This window comes from Chenopodium quinoa, unplaced genomic scaffold (assembly GCF_001683475.1).
Source record: "Chenopodium quinoa cultivar QQ74 unplaced genomic scaffold, ASM168347v1, whole genome shotgun sequence".
NCBI classification, from domain to species: domain Eukaryota; kingdom Viridiplantae; phylum Streptophyta; class Magnoliopsida; order Caryophyllales; family Amaranthaceae; genus Chenopodium; species Chenopodium quinoa.
Window position 1 is genome coordinate 1,821,529 of NW_018744362.1, and position 5,416 is coordinate 1,826,944.

Genomic DNA, 5,416 nt, shown 5'->3' on the forward strand with positions numbered 1-5,416 from the left:
CTCAGGAATGCTGAGCTTCGGTACCCAATGATTGAAAAATTTGGGCTAGCTCTTTACAAAGCAGTCAAGCGGTTGAAGCCCTACTTCTTGGCTCATCCGGTGATTGTCTATACTGATCAGCCACTCAAGCGTCCGATGACTACTATAGAGTCATCCGGCAGAATGATCAAGTGGGTCGTTGAAATGCAAAGCCTGGAGATAACTTTTGAACCTAGGCGGGCAGTGAAAGGTCAGTCGTTTTCCGACTTCATTGTTGAAATGACTAGGCCGGCACAGCCGGAGAATACCGATCAGGTTTGGAAGTTATTCATAGACGGAAGCTCTACCTCGAACGGCAATGGTGCAGACGTAATTTGCAAATCTCCGGAAGGAGATACTTATATATGCACTACGGTTCAAGTTTTAAGCTTCAAACAATGAAGCTGAGTATGAAGCCCTGCTAGCCGGAATACGCATGTGTAAGGCGGCAGGGGAAAGAAAAGTTGACGCCTGTTCTGACTCTCAATTGATTGTTAGCCAATTCAATGGTGACTATGAGGCCACCCATCCGGCAATGATCAAATACCTTCAGGCAGTTAAAGATGAGGCGGCGACACTTGACGAATTCCATCTAAGTCAGGTGCCCCGGTCAGAAAATAACCAGGCGGATGCTCTGTCCAAATTGGCCTCATCCGCCACTTGTGATGTGCCTAGGTCAGTCTTCTGGGAGGTCATGGAAAAAAGAAGTATTGAGCATGACCCCATTAGAATTCTTGACCGAAGCTCTACCTGGATGGACCCCATCCGGGATTATTTGGTAAACGGCACTTTGTCGGATGTCTCTTCAAAAGCGGCAGCGTTTAAAAAACGAGCTTTGAGCTTTGAAATATACAAGGGAGAACTCTTCAGAAAGGGTTACCTCCAGCCGTTACTGACGTGTGTTACCCCAGAAAAGGGAAAAATGGTGCTAGAGGATCTGCATGCGGGCTTTTGTGCTTCACATATAGGCGGCAGGTCTCTAACAAAGAGGGTCAGGCGGCAAGGTTACTTTTGGCCCATCCTTGAGGCAGACGCCATGGAATTGGTGAAGAAATGTGACAAGTGCCAGAGATTTGGCCGGCTCATACACCGTCCGGCAACAGATCTTACGGTTATCTACAGCTCGGTTCCATTTGCAAAATGGGGCATGGACATCCTGGGTCCTTATACGCCTTCCACAGGCGGCAGAAGATACATTCTGGTGGCTTTAGACTACTTCACCAAATGGGTTGAGGCAGAGGCGGTCAAAGGCATCAAAACAAAGGATGTCATCTCCTTCATTTGGAGGAATATCATCACCCGGTTTGGGGTTCCTATGTCTATGGTGTTTGACAACGGTCCTCAATTTGAAACGCCTACCCTCAAGAACTGGTTGGGAGATCAGGGGATCTCACATTGTTTTGCACTCTCTTAAAATGGCTTTGATGCATCTGTGAAGGGGGAACCGGAGGTCGGCTTTGAATGCCGCCTCATAACAGCCAAAGTAATTGTCAGCATGTTCCAAGTCATCCTCCCAGACGACTGATGAGCTTGCAGGCGGGACACCCAACTCCTAGTCATCCCCTACCGGACGCTTTTCCAAAAATGCTGGGAGTGTTGCGTTTAATGTCACAACATCCCGGGCGCTCATGTGCGCTTCCATTGGATTATTTACTGAAGGCCAGTTATATGCCTCCTCATTCTCTTGTGGGTCAGCCGATGTCATGGTGGACTCTATGGATCCGGCTTCTTGATCGGTTTCATCACTTGAGCTCCAGGATTCCTCCAAAATCTCATCACCAGGCGTGCTTGGAACGCCTGGTTGATCAAAGGGAACGTCTTCAACCGGTGTACCGGCTGAATCATCTGATTTGTACTCGGGGTCAACAGTCGTTTTCCTTGTTCGAGCCATTCTGTCCTGCACATGAACAGAGACGGTCGGATTCGCAGAAAAGTAAGGGTGTTCCATGCACCCCCAGACGGCATCCCCAGCCCTAGATTCAGCCGTATCCGGTGACCGGTTGACAATTGCCCTAAGTCGTGCCGTGTGTGCATTGGGAGAGTCCATTGTTCTCTAACCTATACAACCGGTAAACACAAGAGGTTACAAAAGGGGCAAGGGTGATACCTTGAATTTATGAAGATGACGGTTGAAGAAGACTTGATTGCTGAGTTCCCAAGATGTGGCTTGAAGATGCCACAGGCGGAGAAGTCCGTTTGAATTTAAAAAAACTGAAACACAAAGACAGTCAGGCATTTTGGAAACATCTCAGCCAAAGATACCCCAAGCGGTATCATAATAGCTTGCCCAAAGATACCCCATGCGGTATCAAGGAAGCTTGTTTAAAGATACCACAAACGGTATCACAAAGTTTTATTCAAAGATACCTCAATGAAGACCATTCAGAGATGCCCCAGACGGGACATCTCCGTCTGAGGGTCCATTGAATGGTTATCAAAAACCAAGGATGCCTCAAGCGTTAATTAATGAGGGTTGCTTAAAGATCCCCCAGACGGCATGAGAGCCGGCTGAGGGTGTGCGAAGAGCAGGTCATGAGCAAGCTATGAAGACCATTGCTCAAACACCCCCCAGGCGGTATAAGCCCGGCTAAGGGTGCGAAAGATCCAAGTCTTGAAGCATAGCTTGCATATACCCCAGACGAACCATAATCGTCTGTGGGTCAAGTTTCGAAAAGCAATTATCTGAAGACACCCCAGACGGTCCAAAACTGTTTGGGTCTGGATTTGAAGAATCCCTTGTTTGAAAATACCCCAGGCGGCACCTAGCCATCTGAGGGTCTATGAAATGAGTATTTGATATGCAATTGTTTGAAGATGACCCAGGCGGAATTTATCCGGTTGAGGGTCTATTGAAGACAGAATATTCAATGCTTGTCTGAAGATGCCCCAGACAGCATGTAGCCTCCTGTGGGTCTTTTGAATGCAATTCCATGAAGATCATTGATTAGTGATGCCACAGGCGGTATTTCACCGTCTGTGGGCCTATGGAATGAATTATTGAAGGCCAAGGTTTGAAAACTCCTCAGACGGTCCAAACAGCCTATAGGTCTATCATTTGAAGACCAAGGTTTGAAGATGTCCCAGGCGGAACATTTCCGGCTGAGGACTTGTAAAAAAAGTGGGAAGAAAATGAATGTAGGGTTTCGTAGTGACCCGACACTACGGGGAAGGAAACCCACCAAGACCCGCCCCTTAATTAAAGCAATTAAACAAGCATAATAAACTTAATCAAACAAGATTAAGGACAAGAATTATACCTTTGACGCGTGCTTCGCTCCTAAAGAGCTCTTACTTCAAAATCCCGAAAAGACGAGATCTCCGACGGATCGTACCCTCGATCCAACCCGAGCGTCCTAAGTCTTGAAGGTTAGTCAAGACCCGGACAAAATAACTATGAGTTTTACGAATCAAAGGTTTACTCTTTTCTTAGAGTTGCCTTTTTAATTCCACTCAAGGTTGTATCAATTCCCAATACCAAGCTTGGTATTTATAGGGAAATGATCCCTTGATTTTTCATCCTCCACCAATGTGGGAGAATATATTTTTGCTAATTAATTTATTTCTAAAATAAATTATTAAGCAAAACTAATCACAATGCAACAAGTGTCAAATAGAGAGAGAAGGTTAGGTGAGGACCATAAATGGGTGGGGGACCATTGCCTTGTTCCTCAAGGCCTTGCCCAAGCTTGGTCCCCACCCCTCACCAAAACCGTCACCTTATGGACAGCTGGGCTGGCAGCCTGCCTTGGCTGCCAAGGCTGCCAGCTGGCGCCTAGCACCAAGGCTGGGCAGCCATCCAGCTTGTTGTGCTAGCAAGCAGTGCTGGCGCGCACTGGCCTAGCACGCTGCGAGCTGCTGGGCGCTGGTGCTGCTAGCCTAGTGCTGCTGCCTAGCACTCCCTCGCATACACTCTCGCACATGGCCCCTCGCACAGGGCCTCTCGCACTGCCAGCCAGCTAGGCCAGCATGCGCACATCCAGCCAGCGCACTACGCACGCAAGGCCTAGCATGCGTGCTGCTAGCGAGCCACGCATGCTGGGCTTGGTGCTCCTTCCTAGCATGTTGTGCTTGGTGCTGCCATGCGAAGGCACGCACGCAAGCACACAGCTAGGTGCCTCATTGCGAGGTTGTTGGGCAATGGTGCACACGCACACGCACACACGCATGTGCCTAGAACAGCGATGGTGATGTGCGTGATGCTAGGGAGTTGCGAGAGCGCCTATGCACACACACGCACACGAGGGTGTTGTGCTTGGTGTGATAGGGCTGCGATGGTGCGAGGCATGCATGCACAAGCCCATGCGCCAGTGCCTAGCACTGCGATGGCTGTGCATGGTGCGATGGGCTAGCGACAGCACCCATGAGCACCCAGGCACCCTCGCTAGCACGCTGCTAGCTGCGATGGGCTGCCTGGTGTTTGTGTGGCTTGCGATAGCTGCCCTGCGCACCAAGGCACCCATGCTAGCTTGCGATGGGCTGCTAGGGCGCACCTAGGCTGCGACGGTGCCTAGCACACCATGGTGCGCCTATCACACACATGGTGCACCTAGGCATGCTATGAGCTAGTCTAGCCTGGCTACGGCTACGCTCATACTTGTTGCTTGTGATTTTGCGACGCTCGATCTCGACGCCCTAGGCTCGATTTCCGACGTCTTTATTCGTAAAACTCTGTCGACTCATTAAATCCTTACGGATTAATTCGACGTCTCGGATCGGAGATTCGATTGGGTTCGACCCGAAGGGTTCAGTTAAAATCAAGCTGTAATATCAATTGTACCTCGATATTATTGATCGGAAGCGGCTTCCACCTAGGCATTCTGATCACTTAACCTTACTGTAGAATTAACTCTGTAATAATTCTGAACCCTCTATCGGAATAATACACTTGTTGGACCTTTTAATCTCCCACTTGTCTTTCCGGACAAGTGTGCATATTGTGTATAGCTCATTTCCATTGTCACTTAATGTTTCTTCATGAACTATAAGGTGAGATTCTTTGTCATCCTTATTACGTTCAGAAGTGTTTCTCGATCTCCGAGTTCGACTGTCAATAAGCAGATGGTTTCTAAAATCCATCTGAGCATGGCCATGCATTTTACAGTCTCACTCTTCGAGCGGCCTTTTAAACAACAAAACATTTTCCCTATTGTTAGTAGGGGGACAATCCCAGTCTTGTATTGTAAGTTCTTCTTACTAAGAGGACATAGACTCCCGAGTGTTCCCGTTATGATCCCCAGTTACGGCAGACGTTTGGAAACATCAAAGAGCCTAGTACTCAAATAAGAAAACTTCACAGTACTCATGGTCGGAGGAAATAAGTTCTGATAGTTATAATGAGAAATGTACTTATCACAAAATTTAAATTTTCTTAAAGTACTCTCATAGGTCTTATCCAGTA